The sequence below is a fragment of the Salvelinus alpinus genome, chromosome 19 (assembly GCF_045679555.1).
Source record: "Salvelinus alpinus chromosome 19, SLU_Salpinus.1, whole genome shotgun sequence".
Taxonomy (NCBI): domain Eukaryota; kingdom Metazoa; phylum Chordata; class Actinopteri; order Salmoniformes; family Salmonidae; genus Salvelinus; species Salvelinus alpinus.
Window position 1 is genome coordinate 29056957 of NC_092104.1, and position 23504 is coordinate 29080460.

Genomic DNA, 23504 nt, shown 5'->3' on the forward strand with positions numbered 1-23504 from the left:
GTTCGGAGTTTGTTTTGATATTTTAACCTGCGTGTCGTGATCGCGTTTGGTGTAGGGGGACAAAATACATTTATGCACGACAGAGCACGATGGCACACCTGCGCAGACGGTTTGGGTTCTGTGTAAGGTGTATGTAAACTTCCGACTTCAACTGTATGTGTACATAAACATAAAAGAAACATCCTCTCACTGTCAACTTCGTTTATTTTCAGCAAACTTAACATGTGTAAGTATTTGTTTGAACATAACAAAATTAAACAACTGAGACATAAACTGAACAAGTTCCATAGATATGTGACTAACAGAAATGGACTAATGTGTCCCTGAACAAAGGGGGGTCAAAATCAAAAGTAATAGTCAGTATCTGGTGTGGCCACCAGCTGCATTAAGTACTGCAGTGCATCTCCTCTACATGGACTTCACCAGATTTGCCAGTTCTTGCAGTGAGATGTTAACCCAGTCTTCCACCAAGGCACCTGCAAGTTCCCGGACATTTCTGGGGGGAATGGACCTAGCCCTCACCCTCCGATCCAACAGGTCCCAGACGTGCTCAATGGGATTGAGATCTTTGCTGGCCATGGCAGAACACTGACATTCCTGTCTTGCAGGAAATCACGCACAGAACGAGCAGTATGGCTGGTGGCATTGTCATACTGGAGGGTCATGTCAGGATGAGCCTGCAGGAAGGGTACCACATGAGGGAGGAGGATGTCTTCGCTGTAACGCACAGCATTGAGATTGCCTGCAATGACAACAAGCTCAGTTTGATGATGCTGTGACACACTGCCCCAGACCATGACGGATCCTCCACCTCCAAATCGATCCCACTCCAGAGTGCAGGCCTCGGTGTAACGCTCATTCCTTCGATGATAAACGCAAATCCGACCATCAACCCTGGTGAGACAAAACCGCGACTCGTCAGTGAAGAGCACTTTTTGCCAGTCCTGTCTGGTCCAGCGACGGGGAGTTTGTGCCCATAGGCGACGTTGTTGCTGGTGATATCTGGTGAGGACCTGCCTTACAACAGGCCTACAAGCCCTCAGTCCAGCCTCTGTCAACCTATTGCAGACAGTCCGAGCACTGATGGAGGGATTGTGCGTTCCTGGTGTAACTCAGGCAGTTGTTGTTGCCATCCTGTACCTGTCCCGCAGGTGTGATGTTCGGATGTACCGATCCTGTGCAGGTGTTGTTACATGTGGTCTACCACTGTGAGGATGATCAGCTGTCCGTCCTGTCTCCCTGTAGCTCTGTCTTTGGCGTCTCACAGTACGGACATTGCAATTTATTGCCCTGGTCACATTTGCAGTCCTCATGCCTCCTTGCAGCATGCCTAAGGCATGTTCACGCAGATGAGCAGGGACCCTGGGCATCTTTCTTTTGGTGTTTTTCAGAGTCAGTAGAAAGGCCTCTTTAGTGTCCTAGGTTTTCATAACTGTGACCTTAATTGCCTACCGTCTGTAAGCTGTTAGTGTCTTAACGACCGTTCCACAGGTGCATGTTCATTAATTGTTTATGGTCCGTTGAACAAGCATGGGAAACCCTTTACAATGAAGATCTGTGAAGTTATTTGGATTTTTATGAATTATCTTTGAAAGACAGGGTCCTAAAAAAGGGACGTTTCTTTTTTTGCTGAGTTTATATGGATATATATATATATATATATATTTACCCCCAAAATATATGGGGGATTGGAAATGATGCAGACAATTACATTGATGGAACCAACAATCTTTCCGCAATATTAAATCTGATCCACCCCTTTAAAAAATTCAAAAAACACAACAGTGGTAATCCTGATCGCCGACAATGATGAGAGAGCCGATACGGAGGAGGTCAGAGACCTGGCAGTGTGGTGCCAAGATAACAACCTCTCCCTCAACATGATCAAGACAAAGGAGATAATCATGGACTACAGGAAAAAGAGGGCTGAGCATGCCCCAATTCCCATCGACAGGGCTGTAGTGGAGCAGGTTGAGAGCTTCAAGTTCATTGGTGACCACATCACCAACAAACTATCATGGTCCAAACATACCAAGAAAGCCGTGAAGAGGGCAAGACAGCGCCTATTCCCCCCCATGAGACTGAAAATATTTGGCATGGGTCATCAGATCTTCAAAGTTCTACAGCTGCACCATCGAGAGCATCCTGACTGGTTGCATCACCGCCTCGTATGGCAACTGCTCGGCCTCCGACCGCAAGGCACTACAGAAGGTAGTGCGTACGGCCCAGTACATCACTGGGGCCAAGCTTCCTGCCATCCAGGATTTCTATACCAGGCAATTTCAGCAAGGCAAGCGGTACTGGAACGCCAAGTCTAGGTCCAAAAGGCTTCTTAACAGCTTCTACCCCCAAGTCATAAGACTCCTGAATAGGTAACCAAATGGCTACTCTGGCAATTTGCATTGAACCCCCCCCCCCACACACACACATTTTTACACTGCTGCTACTCTTTGTTCATTATCTATGCATAGGCACTTTACCTCTACCTACTTGTACATATTACCTCAATTACCTTGACTAACCTGTGCCCCCGCACATTAACTCTGTACCGGTACCCCCTGTGTATAGCCTCATTACTGTTATTTTATTGTTGCTCTTTAATTATTTGTTATTTTTCTATATTCTTCTTTTTTTCTATATATATATATAATTTTTTTTTTTACCTCAGTTAATTCAGTAAATACTTTCTTAACACTTGTTTTTTCTTAACTACAATGTTGGTGAAGGACTTGTAGGTAAGCATTTCATTGTAAGGCCTGTTGTATTCGGTGCATGTGACAAATAACATTTGATTGGATTTTAATAGTCTTGAATGATGCAGAGGTTGTTGATTCGGCTCGCTGAAAGTCTTTAGTGTCACTCCTGTGGGAAACACAATAACACTAGAGCCAGCATTAACATAAAACACTGGCAGCCCACTGGTCTGGGAAAACCTCCCTGGTCTTTGTGGTTGAATCTGTGTTTGAAATTCACTGCTCGACTGAGGGGTACAGAGATGAAGTATAGTCATTCAAAAATCATGTTAAACACTAATTTTGCACACAGAGTGAGTCCATGCAACTTATTATGTGGCTTGTTAAGCACATTTTTGCTCCTGAACTTATTTAGGCTTGCCATAACAAAGGGGTGGAACACTTATTGACTCAAAACATTTCAGATGTTCATTTTTAATTATTTTGTAAACATTTCTAAAATCATTATTCCACTTTGACATTATGGGGCATCGTGTGTAGGCCAGTGAATCAAAATCTCAATTTTCAGTTTTAAATTCATGGTGTACCACAACAAAATGTGGAAAAAGTTAAGGGGTGTGAATACTTTCTGAAGGCACTGCAAATGGATTGTAATGGTAAACAGTAGTGGGCTGTGATTACTCTGTATCTGGAGGGTTTCTGAACAGCCTTTCACAAACTAAAATCAAAGGGAAAAGCCCTTGTTGGCCTTCAGTGTGGAGACCAACATCACCTGACACAGTTTCTATAACTGACACAGCTGTTTTGATGTAATAACCCACCTTCCCCAAACTGATGATGCATCTGGAATAACACAAGTGGAGTCAAAGGGTTTTCCTCTGTCAGATAGGTTACTTATGGTGCTTTTCAATTGAGACTAACCCCCAGACCTCGCAAAGAACGGCACCTATTGGTCGAAGGGTAAAAAAATGTAATAAAGCAGACATTGAATATCCCTTTGAGCATGGTGAAGTTAATAATTACACTTTGGATGGTGTATCAATACACTCAGTACTCAGTTGACGGAAAGGAAGGAAACCTCTCAGGGATTTCACCATGAGGCCAATGGTGACTTTAAAACAGTTAAAAAGTTTTATGGTTGTGATCGGAGAAAACTGAAGATGGCTCAACAACATTATAGTTACTCTACAATACTAACCTACATGACAGAGTGCAAAGAAGAAAGTCTGTACAGAAATAAAAATATTCCAAATTATGCATCCTGTTTGCAATAAGGCACTAAAAGTAAAACTGCAAAAAATGTGTCAAAGAAATGAACTTTGTCCTGAATACAAAGCGTTATGTTTGGGGCAAATCCAACACATCACATCAGTGAGTACTACTCTTCATATTTTTAAGCATGGTGGTGGCTGCCTCATGTTATGGGTATGCTTGTCATTGGCAAGGAGGAGGGATTTTTTGGAGGGATAAAAAGAAAAGGACAAGAGCTAAGCACATGTAAAATCCTAGAGGAAAACCTGGTCTGCTTTCCAACGGACACTGGGAGACAAATTTCCCTTTCAGTAGAACAATAGCCTAAAACACAAGGCCAAATATACAGTGCATTCAGAAAATATTCAGAACCCTTGACTTTTTCCATATTTTCTTATGTTACAGCCTTGTTCTAAAATGGATGTAAAAATATATATAATCAATCTACACACAATACCCCATTAAGACAAAGTGAAAACAGGTTTTAAAATTTTGGGGGAAATGTATATCAAAAAAAGAAATACTGAAACACCTTATTTACATAAGTATTCAGACCCTTTGATATGAGACTCAAAATTGACCTCAGGTGCATCCTGTTTCCATTGATCATCCTTGAGATGTTTCTACAACTTGATTGGAGTACACCTGTGGTGGACTATATAAGGAATTGTCATTCGAGCGAGGCACAGATCTGGGGAAGGGTACCAAAAGATATCTGCGGAATTGAATGTCCCCAAGAAACACAGTGGCCTCCATCATTCTTAAATGGAAAAAGTTTTGACCCACCAAGACTCTTCCTAGAGCTGGCCACCCAGCCAAACTGAGCATTCGGGGAGAAGGGCCTTGGTCAGGGAGGTGACCAAGAACCCAAGGGTCACTCTGACAGAGCTGCAGAGTTCCTCGTGGAGATGGGAGAACCTTCCAGAAGGACAACCTGCAGCACTCCACTAATCAGGCCGTTATGGTAGATTGGCCAGACTGAACCACCCCTCAGTAAAAGGCACATGACAGCCCCCTTGGAGTTTGCCAAAAGGCACCTAAAGGACTCTCAGACCATGAGAAACAAGATTGAACTCTTGCCTGAATGGGAAGCGTCACGTCTGGAGGAAACCAGGCACCATCCCTATGGTGAAGCATGGTGGTGCCAGCATCATGTTTTGGGGATGTTTTTCAGCTGCAGGGACTGGGAGACTAGCCGGGATTGAGGGAAAGATGAATGGAGCAAAGTACAGAGAGATCCTTGATGAAAATCTTCTCCAGAGAGCTCAGGACCTCAACCTGGGGCAAAGGTTCACCATCCAACAGGACAACGACCCTAAGCACACAGCCAAGACAACGCAAGAGTGGCTTCGGCACAAGTCTCTGAATGTCCTTGAGTGGCCCCGCCAGAGTCCGGACTTGAATCCGATCTAACATCTCTGGAGAGACCTGAAAATAGCTGTGCAGCAACGCTCCCCATCCAACATGAGCTTGAGAGGATCTACCCAGACGAATGGGAGAAACTCCCCAAATACAGGTGTGCCAAGCTTGTAGCGTCATACCCAAGAGGACTCAAGGCTGTAATAGCTGCCACAGGTGCTTCAACAAAGTACTGAGGTAGGGGTTTGAATACTTATGAATATGTTTTTTTAATACATTTGCAAAATTTTGTGTGTAAATTGATGAGGGGGAAAAAACGATTTAGTCCATTAGAATAAGGCTGTAATGTAACAAAATGTGTAAAAAGGTCAAGGGGTCTGAATACTTTCCAAATGCACTGTACACTGGAGTTGCTTACCAAGACAACATTGAAAGTTCCTGAGTGGCCTAGTTACAGTTTTGACTTAAATCGTCTTGAAAATCTATGGCAATACTTGAAAATGGCTGTGTAGCAATGATCAACAACCAACTTGAAGAGCTTGATGATTTTAAAAAGAATAAATGTGCAAATATTGCACAATCCAGGTGTGTAAACCACTTAGACTTTCCCAGAAAAACGTATAGCTGTAATAGCTGCCGAAGGTGATTCTAACATGTATTGACTTAGGGGTGTGAATACTTATGTAAATTAGATATTTATTTATTTATTTATTTAATTTAAATAAATTAGCAGAAATATCTATAAACATGTCATTTTGTCATTTTGTCATTATGGGGCATTGTGTGTAGATGGGGGAGAGAAACTGAAATATTTAAGCCATTTTGAATTCGGGCTGTAACAAAACAAAATATTGAAAAAGTCAATGGGTATGAATCCTTTCTGAAGGCACAGAGGTCCACTGCAGTGTTTTTAAAGCAGAGGGCTCCAAAAGGCAGCAGCGTGGCCCTATCTGTGAGCAGGTGGGTGGTGTGGGTTTGGATTACAGGATTTCACAAACAGATAATAACACCAACTAACTCACTCACGGAGCAGCTGGGCTCAGGAAGACACACATCCATACTTCATTGCCTTCATTGCGAAGAGAGTTAGTTTGTGCTCAAAAAGAAGAGATGATCAGCAACCTCAAAAAAGGGTATGGTAATGTGAAAATATGAAATGTAGAATAACATCAGTGTCATGACGTTGGCCTGTGGGTAAGGTTTATGACCCCCGCATAAATACCTATCTCCTCTCTCTCTTGACTCTACTGAAGGACTCTTGAATAGCCTTTGTTAAACATAGAGAGTCTGGGAACATCAAACGGTGGGGGGAAAGGAACCATATTTCGGTAATCCAACCAGTGGAAAATATGCGTCAGTACTTAATGAATATGATGTCAGTTCGGTTGTCATCTGAGACATTATGACTGATGACAGGACGACATAAACTGTATCTGGGAAAGTCTACACATTCTAGTTATCAGATTCACATGGAATTGTTGTGCAATTTAAATGTTTAAATATAAAACTATTTGTGAAAAGATTAAATGTAATTTTAGCTTCCAAATGAGAGATTTGGGTTTTCATAAGGTTAGAGCTCTGCTCAATCAGTGGCCCACCCCTGTGAAGAGACATGGGTTATAAACTATGAAACACACCCTTCTCTCCCTCCACTATATAAGCCCTTGACGAAAATATAACCTCCTGTTCCGAGTACGCGAGGTCTGCAGCCTCTGCGTTAAAAGGGCAAATAACTTGCTGTCCCGGGTACATTAGGACGACAGTCCGATGTCAGAAGGATTCAGATAATAACTACAGAACCCCAGCGTGAGCTTTGGTTGCGAATGGTATGAACTTTGAACTCTTATTCACTACAGAAGTGATACCTCCTAGCCGTTGAGTTAGCAGCGGCCGCTGTAAACGTGGGCTAGGAAAGGACGGACAACGTACCCAGTCTAACACATAATGATGATACTACAACGTATCCAATTTACCACCAGTGACATTCTTCCGAGGACAGGAAGATCTCTGTTGGCCAACACGGCCAGCATCTACGACCAACCTACCGAAGCGGAGCTCAGAGTAAATATTTATAGCATTTTCCTTTTCCAAATGGGCGGTAATTTAGAATGCATAAGATACTGTATTTGCGATAGCACAGCTTCTCCCTTTGTTCCTCAGTCTTCACGCTCTTTCACTCAAACCCAACCCCCTTTCCCATCAGGGACGTTTTCTGTATGATATAATTTGCATTCTGTGTATATGTAATTCTGTGTGATTAGTTAGGTATTTAGTAAATAAATAATTAAACCCAATTTTGTATTGCTGATTCAACTTGTTAGCCAGGGTTCGTGAAGATAACCAAGAATTTACAACTTTCAGATGAGACTGAAATAAGGTGACGATTAATATTGACTGCTATTGATGTAAAATATTACTAGGTCTTTAAGAGTTTATTCGGAAGATAACAGCTCTATAAACACTATTTCGTGGTGTCCCGACTTTCTAGTTAATTACATTTACACGATTAGCTCAATCAGGTGATATTAATTACAGAGAAAGGATTTTATAGAATAGCATGTCATATCACTTAATCCGGCATAGCCAAAGACACGACATCAGTGTTTCATGGATTTTACTCTCTTCGCACATCATCATCATCACCACCACCAATATGGCTCAGTTCCAGGGTAGTTGAACCCTGGAACTGAGCCATATTGGTGGTGATGATGATGATGTGCAAAGAGAGTAAAATCAACCACCACAATAAAACTTGTAGGAAGAAGTGGGTTTTGATCAAAATCAACAATGATGACTACAATCAACAATGGGGTCTAATAATGTTGTGGGTTATGGATAGAGGAGAAGAGAGGGGGTATACATTGGGGGCCTACAGGCTTGTGATTCAGACTCTTCCATTCACTGCAGAGCCTGTACTCACACTGCTGATACAATTTCTTTGAGTGGGGTAGACACTCAGAGGAGAAATTAAAATGGCTATTTCATGCCTTGTAACTTTCTGGTGGTGTTGTCTGGAGCAGTGGAGGCTCCTCAGAGCTAAACATTTAAAAAGTTATTATTTTTAGGTAAAAATATTCACATATCACCAAATAACCGATTTACAACACACTGTTTTGCAATGATGGTCTACAGTAGCATCAACAGCACCATGGTGTAGGCGGAGGACAGCTATTTTCAGTCCTCCTCTGGGTACATTGACTTCAATATAAAACCTAGGAGGCTCGTGGTTCCCACCTCCTTCCATAGACTTACACAGTAATTATTACGACTTCCGGAGGACATCCTCCAACCTATCAGAGCTCTTGCAGTATGAACTAACATCTTGTCCATTCAATCAAAGGATCAGAGAATGAATCTAGTACTGAAAGCATAAACTACAGCTAGCTAGCACTGCTGTGCATAAAATGTGGTGAGTAGTTGACTCAAAGAGAGAGAAAGACAATAGTTGAACAGTTCTGAACATATACATTTCAGCCCAAAAATTAAGGAACACAGAGATAGAGATATTTCATTGTATTTTTTCTTCTTAGTTTACTTTTCACTTACTTAGCTAATAGCTAATTTAGCCTACTCAACAACCTGACTCAAACAGAGAGGAATGCTATCTCTGTGTTGGACAACCTGAGAGGAATTATGTTTATGTTAGCTAGCTGGCTAAAGCTATCCAACGCTGCAACTCTTCCAAGCAAGGTAATCTTTCGATTGTATTCATTTATTGCCACTGGAGCCTGCCGGTGATACTGCTAAACTGCTTGCTGTACACTGTATTGCATGATTGTACACATGGGTTGGACTGTGGGTTTGCTAATGCGCTAGTTCTAGTTTGTTGACTATAACGTTAATATGGTGACATCGATGTAGGCTGTGTAGCAAAGGGAAAAGGTGAGAGGAGGAAGAGGAGAGCGCGTAGATGCGAGAAGGAATTATACAACGAGCAAAGTGATGATCTATGTTGCTGCTATGAAAGTGAACTGTGTGTGCGAATGATCAAAGGTCTATTCATTCCGCAGATTCTGTTGCAAAATGTTTCTTTATTAAACGGAACCAAACGGAACGAAATGAGGAGGGACCTACCTGAATTTGTCCAATAGAAACTCATGTTTGGACTAATGATTACACCCCAGATCAGCTAGCAGGCAAGAGTGTGCAATATGGTATTGAATTTGTCATTGTCGGTCACCTTGATTACTCCAATTTTGTTTCTTGTCTTGTGCACCTAAATTATAAACTTATATTTGTAGGCTAGGTTGTAACAACCTCATGATTGGTATAGGGCAAATTTGAGTATCATGTAGTAGCCTAACCCTATCGATGTTACATTGAGCTGGGCGAATGGAATATGAATGACAGTCATCCAATATGCTGTAATAAAAATAAGGCCATGCTCATAAAAAATGATATCGTCCTCCCTAATCTTGAAAAGCACAAACCGCCACTGGTCTGTAGAGACAAAAACAACATACATTCCACTTAACACATCAACATCTTTGAAGGCATTGGAGTAAACATGCAATTTTGGTTATGTTTTCTGGATAAACATTAGAGGTTTTTCAAAGGGTTGGAGCTCAGTGCACCCACTGAACTTCCACCCTGACATTATAAGAAATGAGTGTAGGCTTCTCACTTAAACACACACATTGGAGGACAACTGTGAAACTATGAGAAACTGTAAATATAACTAGGTTCCATGTTACATTACATACCTGATACATTTGTAATAACACTAGTAATACCCATGCAAGTATAGTGTAATATTATACTTTTAAATACATTGTGCTTGACATTCGTTTTCTGAAGTCAGTTAATGTACATGCACTTGATGACTATGGCAACGTTTTAAAAGTAGTTTGTGATAAAAATAAACAGTGAACATGTGAAAGGGTTGTCATGTTATCACCTCGTGAGGAGGGGGTTTCTAGCTAGTAATTCAGCAGTGAACTCCGCAGTAACTTTACCCATGACGATCATGATGACGATCACAAATTAGATGTCTGAGACAGGAGCTTTGCTGCCAATTCAACACGACACAAATTATCACAAGTTCATGCAGAGAGGGTATTTTAAATTACAAGGCATACATTGGCACATGGAATAAAGAATTGTGGATGCAAAAGGCTACATGCCAGACAAGCTACAGGTTTCTCTGAGATTCTCGGATGGATTGCACACCCTTCCCTTGAAGCAATAATTTACAGAAATGCATTTCCCCCTTTTTTTCACACTAATTACATCATTGTGTTTTCTTAGGAGATCCAGGGCTAGAAGAATAGGCCATGCATTAACGTCAATAAGGATGCTAGTTAACAGGACAAATTCTAAGAAATGGGATAAAGTAGAATTTCTTCCTCTTGTTTCATTACATACAGAATGCTACTGGGCTTACTTCTGTCGGTCTGGTTACACAGCAACTCACTGAAGGCTTCTAAGAAATGGCCAGGAGTAACATAAATCATAAAAGACATGACCGAGACACCTCAGACACATGGAAACTGAAGGCAATGTGTAATCACAGATCTTACTTTATCAGTGGCAACACATGATGCCTTGTCAATGGTCTAGCCACTGCCAACCACAGCAAACACATTGACTACAACATCACCAAATCTTAAAGAATATCTCAGCTGTGCTGATGCGGTGTATGTTGATTTAAGGCTAAGCCCTGACTTGAAACAGATCAGTGTCTGTTTACATGAAGGCTACAGTATCTATGTAAACCACAATTTCTAATCAGCAAGGAGGAGTAGCAGCTGCAGTGCAGGCGCTTCTCTATCAACGAAGCAGTTCTAAGAAATTGTATTTGGTTATGAAGCCTGGATGCAGCTCAGATGTTATAGACCCATGTAAACTGTATTTGTTTGGAAGCTACACAAGGACTATCAAAATGATTTCAAAATACAGCAATTTTTTTGTAGGGTTGCAAAATTCCGGGAACCTTCTATAAATTTCCTGGTTTTCCCAAAATCCTGGTTGGAGGATTCCCGGTATCAGGAGGGAATAAGCAGGAAAGTTCACAGAATTTTGTAATCCTACATTTGTGTCATCCCCAATTTGTCACCCCCAAAAATCTGATGGGGCTGTGCCATAGAATAGATAGGAATAGCAGCTGTGGGACCAACAGCCTGCTGTTTATTGTCATCAATCTTGCCTGGAAGCAGAACTGAGCAATTTCTGCTAGATGGGCCAGCTGCTTAGTGAAAATTGTCCATACCGTAAACACTCCAGTCTCCTTTTCACCTCATAAACATTTTTGTAAACATTTTTATTTAATCTTTATTTAACTAGACAAGTCAGTTAAGGCAAAAGGCCTCCTGTGGGTACGGGGGCTGGGATTAAAAATAAAAATATAGGACAAGTGACACCACAAGACTAAATAAAGAGAGACCTAAGACGACAACATAGCACGGCAGCAACACATGACAACACAGCATGGTAGCAACGCCACATGACAACAACATTTTTATTTAATTACATTTTTTAAATGTTTTTATTTCACCTTTATTTAACCAGGTAGGCCAGTTGAGAACAAGCTCTCATTTACAACTGCAACCTGGCCAAGACAAAGCAAAGCAGTGCGACAAAAAACAACAAAGAGTTACACATGGGATAGACAAACGTACAGTCAATAACACAATAGAAAAATCTATATACAGTGTGTGCAAATGAGGTAAGGCAATAAACAGGCCATAGTGGCAAAAATAACTACTATTTAGCATTAACACTGGAGTGATAGAGTTGCAGATGATGATGTGCAAGTAGAGATACTGGGGTGCAAAACATGGCAGCAACACAACATGGCAGCAGCACAACATGGTAGCAGCACAAAACATGGTGGATTAAGCATTATTGGGCACAGACAGCAGCAAAAAGGCAAGAAGGTAGAGACAACAATACATCACGTGAAGCAGCCACAACTGTCAGTAAGAGTGTCCATTATTGAGTCTTTGATTGAAGAGACAGAGATAAAACTGTGCAGTTTGAGTGTTTTTTGCAGCTCGTTCCAGCCGCCATCTGCAGCAAACTGAAAAGAGGGGCGACCCAGGGATGTGTGTTGTTAGAATATTTTTTTAAGGTTTAAGATAAATGATTAAATAATTCTACCCAGAAACTTAACCATTAGGATTATTTGTTAGGTAGCATTGTCAGGATCCGGTGAGAGAAACAGTCACTAATAGTCGGCAGAACCCAGAAGATGAGGCAGACTCAGCAGTACTAGAGATGGTGGTTTAATAAAAGGACAAGATCTTCAGGCAAAGAATATAAATCCACCACGTCCAAAAATAAAGCCAAGAGGCACAAAATGGATATCCTCCAAAATACAAAGAAACTCCACAAAGTGGTAAAAACAGCAGGGAAAAACAAACCTCAAAAGACTACTCAAAAATACACAAGCACTAAACCAGAGAACCTCTGGAAAATCCAATAAGAGAAATATGTTCACAACAAGGCTGGGGCTGGGTGCTAACATACAAACACTGAGCAAAGAACTGAGGAACACACAGGGTTTAAATACTAACAAGGGAACGACACACAGGTGCAAACAATAATTAGAGCAAGGAAAAAACAAAAGATACAAAAAAGGTGCAATGGGGACATCTAGTGACCAAAACCTGAACAGTCCTGGCCAAAACCCGACAAGCATGTAGGGGGGTAGAAAGGAATGTCTGTGTGTGTGCCTAAAGAAAACTAAGTGGATCATTAACCTATGTTTGAACTGACTAAGCTATAATTCTGTGGAGATAAGGGAAGACAGCTCAAGCCCCTACAGGTTTTCCGTATCTGGGGGGGGGACTGGAACTGTCAGCTAAGTGGTAATAAACTGTGGTAAAAGGCTTCAGGAGATAATCCAGATTAGTGTGTATGTATGTGCGTTAGTAATAAGAAGGGATAAAAAGAACGGTTTTGTATATGCACGTGAGAGATCTCTCGAGAATAAACGCCATTGATTAATTTGGACACGGGTCTCTGTCTATTTTATGCAAATAAGAATCTTACAAATTCTTATAAACGGACAGAGTGTTTGCATTGTTATAATTAAATTGGTTAACGAACATTTAGGAAACTATTTCCTTCAACAGTGTGCTTTGGGGACCTTTAACAGAATATGACTGGCAGAACGGATGTTGTATGTCGAGGATGAGGGCTGCAGTAGGTATCTCAGATAGGGGGGAGAGAGGCCTAATAGGGTTTTATAAATAAGCATCAACCAGTGGGTCTTGCGACAGCTATACAGAGATGACCAGTTTACAGAGGAGAATAGAGTGCAGTGATGTGTCCTATATGGAGCATTGGTGGAAAATCTGATGGCCGAATGGTAAAGAACATCTAGCCGCTCGAGAGCACCCTTACTTGTCGATCTATAAATTACGTCTCCGAAATCCAGCATGGGTAGGATGGTCATCTGAATAAGGGTTAATTTGGCAGCTGTGGTGAAAGAGGAGCCATTACGATAGAGGAAACCAAGTCTAGATTTAACCTTAGCCTGCAACTTTGACAGGACAGTGTACCGTCTAGCCGTACTCCCAAATACTTGTTTGAGGTGACTACCTCAAGCTCTAAACCCTCAGAGGTAGTAATCACACCGGTGGGGAGAGGGGCATTCTTCTTACCAAACCACATAGCCTTTGTTTTGGAGGTGTTCAGAGAAATCTTGTTGGACACTAAAATATTTGTTGTAGAGTGTTTAACACAAAATCCGGGGAGGGGCCAGCTGAGTATGAGACTGTATCATCTGCATGTAAATGGATGAGATCTTCCTACTGCATGAGCTACAGTATGTTGTTGATGTAAATTGAGAAGAGCGTGGGGCCTAGGATCGAGCCTTGGGGCACTCCCTTGGTGACAGGCAGTGGCTGAGACAGCAGTGGCTGAGACAGCAGTTCTGACTTTATACACTGCACTCTTTGAGAGAGGTAGTTAGCAAACCATGCCAAAGACCCTTCAGAGACACCAATAATCCTTAGCCGGCCCACAAGATTGCTTAGAATAAAGGGCAATGGTGACATTATTTAGGACCTTTAAGGTTGCAGTGACACATCCATAACCTGAGCGGGAACCAGATTGCATACCAGAGAGAATATTATAGACATCAAGAAAGACAGTCAGTTGATTGACAAGTTTTTCCAAAAATTGAAATTGGCCTATAACAGTTATGATCAGCTTGATCTCCCCCTTTAAATAAAGGACGCACCGTGGCTGCCTTCCAAGCAATGGGAACCTCCCCAGAGAGGAGAGACAGGTTAAAAAGGTCAGAGATAGGCTTGGTGATTATAGGGGCTGCAACCTTAAAGAAGAAAGGATCTAAACCATCTGACCCAGATGTTTTTTGGGGGTCAAGTTTAAGGAGCTCCTTTAGCACCTGTAACGTCCTGACCAGAGTTATTATGTGTTTTGCTTGTTTAGTGTTGGTCAGGACGTGAGCTGGGTGGGAATTCTATGTTGTGTGTCTAGTTTGTCTGTTTCTGTGTCCAGCCTAATATGGTTCTCAATCAGAGGCAGCTGGTAATCGTTGTCCCTGATTGAGAATCATATATAGGAGGCGTGTTTGGTGTTGGGATTTTGTGGGTGATTGTTTCCTGTCTCTGTGTTTGTGTTCTGCACCAGATAGGACTGTCTCGGCTTTCACGTTTGTTGTTTTTGTATTGTTGTAAGTGTTCACCGGTTATTGTCAAATTAAACATGTTGAACACTAACCGCGCTGCATTTTGGTCCTCTCCTTCATCCCAGGAAGAAAGTCGTTACAGCACCTCAGACTCAGTGACTGCCTGCAGACAGAAACTTTGTAGCGGGGGAAAAAGAGGGAGGCGCAACCCAAATGGTGTTTTTTTATTATAAAAGTAATATTTATCGAACGAGCATTGATTGATACACTTACAAAACTTGGATTGCTTTCGCTGTAAAGCATATTTTCAAAATCTGACACGATAGGTGGATTAACAACAAGCTAAGCTGTGTTTTGGTATATTTCACTTGTGATTGCATGATTATAAATATTTTTAGTAATATTTTTGAATCTGATACTTTGGGGAATTTTCTTCTGCCTTTCAGGACCGGAACGAGGCTGTGGTTTTCTGAACATAACGCGCAACCCAAATGGTGTTTTTTTATTATAAAAGTAATATTTATCGAACGAACAAAAATAACATTTATTGTGTAACTGGGATTCTTGTGAGTGCAAACATCCGAAGATTATCAAAGGTAAGCGATTCATTCTATTGCTTTCTGACTTTCGTGACCATGCTAATTTGGGGCTAGCTGTTCTAGCATTGATTGATACACTCACAAAACTTGGATTGCTTTCGCTGTAAAGCATATTTTCAAAATCTGACACGATAGGTGGATTAACAACAAGCTAAGCTGTGTTTTGGTATATTTCACTTGTGATTGCATGATTATAAATATTTTTAGTAATATTTGGCGCCCTGCAATTCAGCGGTTGTTTAGGAAAATGATCCCGCTAAAGGGATCCGTAGCGCAGAGAGGTTAAAGTAACTAACTTTGGCCTTCCGGATAGCCTGAGTGCACTTATTTCTAATTTGCCTGAATGAGAGCCAGTCAACCTGAGTATGCATGTGCCGAGCCTTTCGCCAAATAGAATTCTTGAGGTGGAGTAACTCTGCCAGATCACGGTCGAACCAGGGACTGAACCTGTTTTTAATAAAAATGGTATTTGTCTCATTTTCTTTATTTAACACCTGATTTACTCACCAAAAGGCACATCTCAGTAGGTGGTCAAGGTAAGTCGTGACATAGCACAAAGTGTGTGTGTGGGGGGTGGGGGTGAGCCTTCCTCTTTTGTTCTCTATTGCTCCTCTATTGTTCCTCAAGCAAGGGGGAGGCAGATGCCATCCCAAATCCCCATCAGATCAACTCCTTCAATGCCCTACTCCTTGAAGTTTGCAGTTGTTTCTGAAAAACACTATTTTGCTCAAAACATATTGTCATTAATCCTGCCCTGGAGGCAACTCTGCAGAGTGGTCACTAACCTTTTTCTGTGTCTACTACTGTATTTATAATTCAGATATCGCTTTTCAACAGGAACATTTAAAAAAATCACTGGAGGACGTTTTTAAGGTTAGGGTTAGGTTTAAAATCAGATGTTATGACTTTGTGGCTGTGCCAGCTAGTGACCACTCTGCAGAGTTGCCTCCAGGGCAGGATTAATGACAATAAATGCCAACCTGCCCAGTGATATGGTATCATGCACAATGAATAGGCCCAGGCCTGTTAGTTAGCATGGGCCCATTTGAAAGGGAGTGTTCGGATATTCTATGTTCCACAGATGCATTACTTACTGTACTCGGGTATGCATAATTAATCACATCCAAATCTGTGAGTCAAATGACTGAGTCATCATCATACCACTCCACATCCAACACCATCTATGAGCTGACGTGATTGGAAAGCACACATGGCAGGAAAAGTGAGATGTTTTGATTTTACATAGAATCTTACGGACAATGCGCAAAAGAGGGCCAGTCACGTTGTGTCTTAATAAAGATTTTCGTCACCTCTGAACACCCACACTGCACCCATCACCACCAACTCAGCTGCATGATGACTCTGCTCCATTACACTTGCATAAAGCACAGAATACTAGACATGTTTGAGCGTTTAATATGTTAATGTGAAGCACCCTTGACATACAGAATCAATTCAAGGGTCTCCATAGGGATGGACTAATGGATTAAAATATATATATATTTTTTTTACCCCTTTCACTCCCCAATTTCATGGTATCCAGTTGGTAGTTACAGTCTTTTACCATCACTGCAACTTCTGTACGGACTCAGGTGAGGCGAAGGTCGAGAGCCATGCGTCCTCCGAAACACAGCCCAGCCAAGCCACACTGCTTCTTGACACACTGCTCACTTAACCCGGAAGCCAGCCGCACCAATGTGTCGGAGGAAACACCATCCAACTGGCGACCATGCACCCAGCCCGCCACAGGAGTTGCTAGAGCGCGATGGGACAAGGACATGCCAGCCGGCCAAACCCTCCCCTAACCCAGACGACGCTGGGCCAATTGTGCGCTGCCTCATGGGTCTCCCGGTCACGCAAGGCTGCAACACAGCCCGGGATCGAACCCGGATCTGTAGTGAAGCCTATAGCGCTGCGATGCAGCGCCTTAGTCCTCTGCGCCACTCGGGAGGCCTGATAGACCTCACATTAAGTGGTACCTTCAGATGTTCTTAACATGTCTCCACATCAAACTCCTCAACATGACCAACCATGGCTATGACCTGGGATATTTATGTTGCCTAAAGGTGACTTCAGTAGGTTTGTGGCAGGTGAACAGCTTGCTGATCAACTCAGCCATTAGATACCATGATAACAATCACCAGAACTAAAATGTGTTCTGAGAGAGAGAGAGAGGTATCTGTAGTTTAAAGCACTTTGTAGAGATGGGAATCTTTGATAATTGTTGCATTAACTTTCAATTAAACCAGATTGGTGGTGACTGGTGACACATATTCTATTCATGTCTGTTGTAGATGTTACTATGGAATACTGAAGTATAATTACAAGCATTTCATAAGTGTCAAAGGCTTTTATTGACAATTACATGAAGTTGATGCAAAGAGTCAATATTTGCAGTGGTGACCCTTCTTTTTCAAGATCTCTGCAGTCCGCCCTGGCATGCTGTCAATTAACTTCTGGACCACATCCTGACTGATGGCAGCCCATTCTTGCATAATCAATGCTTGGAGTTTGTCAGAATTTATGGGTTTTTGTGGATTGACCACAAGTTCTCAATGGGATTAAGGTCTGGGGAGTTTCCTGGCCATGGACCCAAAATATCGATGTTTTGTTCCCCGAGCCAATTAGTTATCACTTTTGCCTTATGGCAAGGTGCTCCATCATGCTGGAAAAGGCATTGTTCGTCACCAAACTGTTCCTGGATGGTTGGGAGAAGTTGCTCTCGGAGGATGTGTTGGTACCATTCTTTATTCATGGCTGTGTTCTTAGGCAAAATTGTGAGTGAGCCCACTCCCTTGGCTGAGAAGCAATCCCACACATGAATGGTCTCAGGATGCTTTACTGTTGGCATGACACAGGACTGATGGTAGCGCTCACCTTGTCTTCTCCGGACAAGCTTTTTTCCGGTTGCCCCAAACAATCGGAAAGGGGATTCATCAGAGAAAATGACTTTACCCCAGTCCTCAGCTGTCCAATCCCTGTACCTTTCGCAGAATATCAGTCTGTCCCTGATGTTTTCCCTGGAGAGAAGTGGCATCTTTGCTGCCCTTCTTGACACCAGGCCATCCTCCAAAAGTCTTCACCTCACTGTCCGTGCAGATGCACTCACACCTGCCTGCTGCCATTCTTGAGCAAGCTCTGTACTGATGGTGCCCCGATCCCGCAACTGAATCAACTTTAGGAGATGGTCCTGGCGCTTGCTGGACTTTCTTGAGCGCCCTGAAGCCTTCTTCACAACAATTGAACCGCTCTCCTTGAAGTTCTTGATGATCCGATAAATGGTTGATTTAGGTGCAATCTTACTGGCAGCAATACCCTTGCCTGTGAAGCCCTTTCTGTGCAAAGCAATGATGACGGCACGTGTTTCCTTGCAGGTAACCATGGTTGACAGAGGAAGAACAATGATTCCAAGCACCACCCTCCTTTTGATGCTTCCAGTCTGTTATTCGAACTCAATCAGCATGATAGAGTGATATCCAGCCTTGTGCTCGTCAACACTCACACCTGTGTTAACGAGAGAATCACTGACATGATGTCAGCTGATCCTTTTGTGGCAGGGCTGAAATGCAGTGGAAATGTTTTTTGGGGATTCAGTTCATTTGCATGGCAAAGAGGGACTTTGCAATTAATTGCAATTCATCTGGTCACTCTTCATAACATTCTAGAGTATATGCAAATTGCCATCATACAAACTGAGGCAGCAGACTTTGTGAAAATGAATATTTGTGTCATTCTCAAAACTTTTGGCCACGACTGTACTTTTCCCAACTGCCTGTCAGCTGAAGTTTTGGAAGACCAACACACAAGAACTGCCAGATCCCTACATAAAAAATACATAAGCTTTCTTTGAGATTCTACTTGTAATGAAAAGCGCTATATAAAATAAATAAATCATTATTATAGTGCTGCTGCTGCACTAAATGGGCAGAAAGGTAAAATTGTGATATTACAGATAATCAGGCAGTTTGTATTCATCTCACTAAACATGTCACACTGAACAGACAACAACTATTTAAATGTACTATTGAAATCCTTGAAACACCCTCTAAAGATTTATCAAGCGCTTCTACGTGGCCGTAATGATCCCATTTCAAAGAATAGTGCTTGAGCATTAGCGTTAACCTCAGTCACTTCAGTTCCCATCAGTATCCAGAGGGGCCTTCAGGAACATTGTGTCCTGTCCCTCTCCTCTGTGTCTCATGTCACGTTGCCTCTGGAAGGAACAGGAAACAGCTGAACTCAGACGCCTCCAGGCAGGTATAAGGCTTTAATGCAGTGTTCCTGGAGGCTAGACAATTTCAATACAGCTCACCGTCTGCCAATATTACAGAACAGGGCTTCGAAGGCCAGTGAGCATTTAAGCCTCTGATCATATTAGGTACTGGAGAATAAATAAAAGCCTTTACAGTTTTGTTTTGAGCCACTTAATTTGTGATCAAGAGAAAACCTCTGAAATCATCTGGAGCTCAGAATCACAGGAGCTCATCTTTGATTGATCTCTCAGGTGCTGCTGAATCAAAGTCCTCATCCATTTGTAGAGTTCACAAGTTCACACTAGTAGGCATTTTAGCATCATTACCGTAACATTCTCATTATGAGTTAGAACACAAATCTCTGTGGTCTGTAGGGTCTTTTCCTCAGTCTGCACATGGTGAAGCTGTGGCTGGCAGGCTGGTCTCCATGCTATCGTCAGGGCATTGGGTGTTAGCAATACTTGCTGTCTCTCCCCCACACTGTGCCATGCAGCACAGCACAGCAGGATCTTAACAGAGCCCTCTCCCCAGCTAGCACATAATGTTCTAAAAAACATATATTTTGCATACAACCTTCCCACAACTTTCTGGGAATGGTGAAAGATTGTTCCAAAGCCAAGCAACTATCTCAGCACATTTAAGGAACTTGAAAAAAACACATTATTTTCTTGATATTTTCTTACTTTAACGGAACGTTTCTTAAAAGTTCAAACATGGTTATATTTAATTTAAATGTTGCTAATATTCTAGGAACATTCTAACACTTGTTTGACATTGGGAATGTTCTCAAATAGTTCAGAGAAAGTTAAGAACAAGAAAACTTTAGCGTTCAGAGAACATTCTAAGAATGTTATTTAAAAAACTTTCCATAAAAACCACAATAAAACTTTAGTAACGTTAAGAGAACATTCCAAGAATGTTTTTTAAAAACATTTACATTTCGTTCTCAGAACCAACAAAACTCTCTCTATGCTCTATCTTGTTAAGTCTGTTCAGATGTGTTGGCCACACCCATTAATGGGCCACACCTGATCTTAATGAGTGCTTGTTTCCTTTGAAATGGGGTCTTGACTAAAACAGACTAAAATGAACAGCTTTGTATCTGTAAAAAACCATAGCATGCGTCCTCCATCCTGGTGGCGCAGCGGACCATTTCCATGGATAGAAAACAAAATATTATAGGTTTGAATCTCACTGATGCCATGTCACAATAAAAAAGACATGTTTGCATGATTAATGCCTAAGGAAATTAGTTTCCACAAGTTCAAAAAAGTTGACAGTGTTATTAAAACTTTTTAGGGATAGGGGGCAGCATTTTCACTTTGGATGAATCGCGTGAACTGCCTCCTACTCTGTCCCAGATGCTAATACAGTGGGGAGAACAAGTATTTGATACACTGCCGATTTTGCAGGTTTTACTACTTACAAAGCATGTAGAGGTCTGTAATTTTGATCATAGGTACACTTCAACTGTGAGAGACGGAATCTAAAACAAAAATCCAGAAAATCACATTGTATGATTTTTAAGTAATTAATTTGCATTTTATTGCATGACATAAGTATTTGATACATCAGAAAAGCAGAACTTAATATTTGGTACAGAAACCTTTGTTTGCAATTACAGAGATCATACGTTTCCTGTAGTTCTTGACCAGGTTTGCACACACTGCAGCAGGGATTTTGGCCCACTCCTCCATACAGACCTTCTCCAGATCCTTCAGGTTTCGGGGCTGTCGCTGGGCAATACGGACTTTCAGCTCCCTCCAAAGATTTTCTATTGGGTTCAGATCTGGAGACTGGCTAGGCCACTCCAGGACCTTGAGATGCTTCTTACGGAGCCACTCCTTAGTTGCCCTGGCTGTGTGTTTCGGGTCGTTGTCATGCTGGAAGACCCAGCTACGACCCATCTTCAATGCTCTTACTGAGGGAAGGAGGTTGTTGGCCAAGATCTCGCGATACATGGCCCCATCCATCCTCCCCTCAATACGGTGCAGTCGTCCTGTCCCCTTTGCAGAAAAGCATCCCCAAAGAATGATGTTTCCACCTCCATGCTTCACGGTTGGGATGGTGTTCTTGGGGTTGTACTCATCCTTCTTTTTCTTCCAAACACGGCGAGTGGAGTTTAGACCAAAAAGCTCTATTTTTGTCTCATCAGACCACATGACCTTCTCCCATTCCTCCTCTGGATCATCCAGATGGTCATTGGCAAACTTCAGACGGGCCTGGACATGCGCTGGCTTGAGCAGGGGGACCTTGTGTACACTGCAGGATTTTAATCCATGACGGCGTAGTGTGTTACTAATGGTTTTCTTTGAGACTGTGGTCCCAGCTCTCTTCAGGTCATTGACCAGGTCCTGCCGGGTAGTTCTGGGCTGATCCCTCACCTTCCTCATGATCATTGATGCCCCACGAGGTGAGATCTTGCATGGAGCCCCAGACCGAGGGTGATTGACCGTCATCTTCAACTTCTTCCATTTTCTAATAATTGCGCCAACAGTTGTTGCCTTCTCCCCAAGCTGCTTGCCTATTGTCCTGTAGCCCATCCCAGCCTTGTGCAGGTCTACAATTTTATCCCTGATGTCCTTACACAGCTCTCTGGTCTTGGCCATTGTGGAGAGGTTGGAGTCTGTTTGATTGAGTGTGTGGACAGGTGTCTTTTATACAGGTAACGAGTTCAAACAGGTGCAGTTAATACAGGTAATGAGTGGAGAACAGGAGGGCTTCTTAAAGAAAAACTAACAGGTCTGTGAGAGACGGAATTCTTACTGGTTGGTAGGTGATCAAATACTTATGTCATGCAATAAAATGCAAATTAATTACTTAAAAATCATACAATGTGATTTTCAGGATTTTTGTTTTAGATTCCGTCTCTCACAGTTGAAGTGTACCTATGATAAAAATTACAGACCTCTACATGCTTTGTAAGTAGGAAAATCTGCAAAATCGGCAGTGTATCAAATACTTGTTCTCCCCACTGTATATGCATATTATTATTACTATTGGATAGAAAACACTCTGAAGTTTCTAAAACGGTTTGAATTATGTCTGTGAGTATAACAGAACTCATATGGCAGGCAAACTTCCAAACAGGAAGTGGAAATTCTGGGGCTGGTTGATGTTAAACTCATCGTCTATAAACATTGCAGTGAGATATGAATCTGTTCGCACTTCCTACGCCTTCCACTAGATGTCAACAGTCAGTATAACGTGGAATGAAGCCTCTAGTGTGATGTGGGGCCGGATGGCAGCTATTTGAGTCAGTGGTGTGGCAGAATGCTAGTTCCTGGTCACGCGCACTAGTCATGATATGGCCATGCGTTCCATTACTCTGTAGACAAAAACGAATGCCCCGGTTGGGAACGTTATTGGATATATATGATAACAAACTGAAGATTGATTCTCTACTTAATTTGACCAGTTTATTCGACCTGGAATATAACTTTTTGAAGTTTTCGTCCGAGTTCGCCTGGACCGGCATCAGCGTTTGGACATGTGAACTAATCGTGCTAGCAAAAGTAGCTAATTGGACACTAGTAATGGACATTATCGAACAAAACAACAATTTATTGTGGAACTGTCACGTTCCTGACCTGTTTTCCGTTGTTTTTTGTATTTGTTTAGTATGGTCAGGGCGTGAGCTGGGTGGGTAGTCTATGTTATGTGTTTCTATGTTGGGTTCAATGTGTTGCCTGATATGGTTCTCAATTAGGGGCAGGTGTTTGACGTTTCCTCTGATTGAGAACCATATTAA

General features: G+C 42.0%; 1 pseudogene; it reads left to right on the forward strand.

Moving 5' to 3' along the window:
- Positions 1 to 1904: 1904 nt before the first annotated feature.
- LOC139545841 (UDP-glucuronosyltransferase 2A1 pseudogene) overlaps positions 1905 to 23504 on the forward strand; it is a 35087-nt pseudogene continuing 13487 nt past the window's right edge.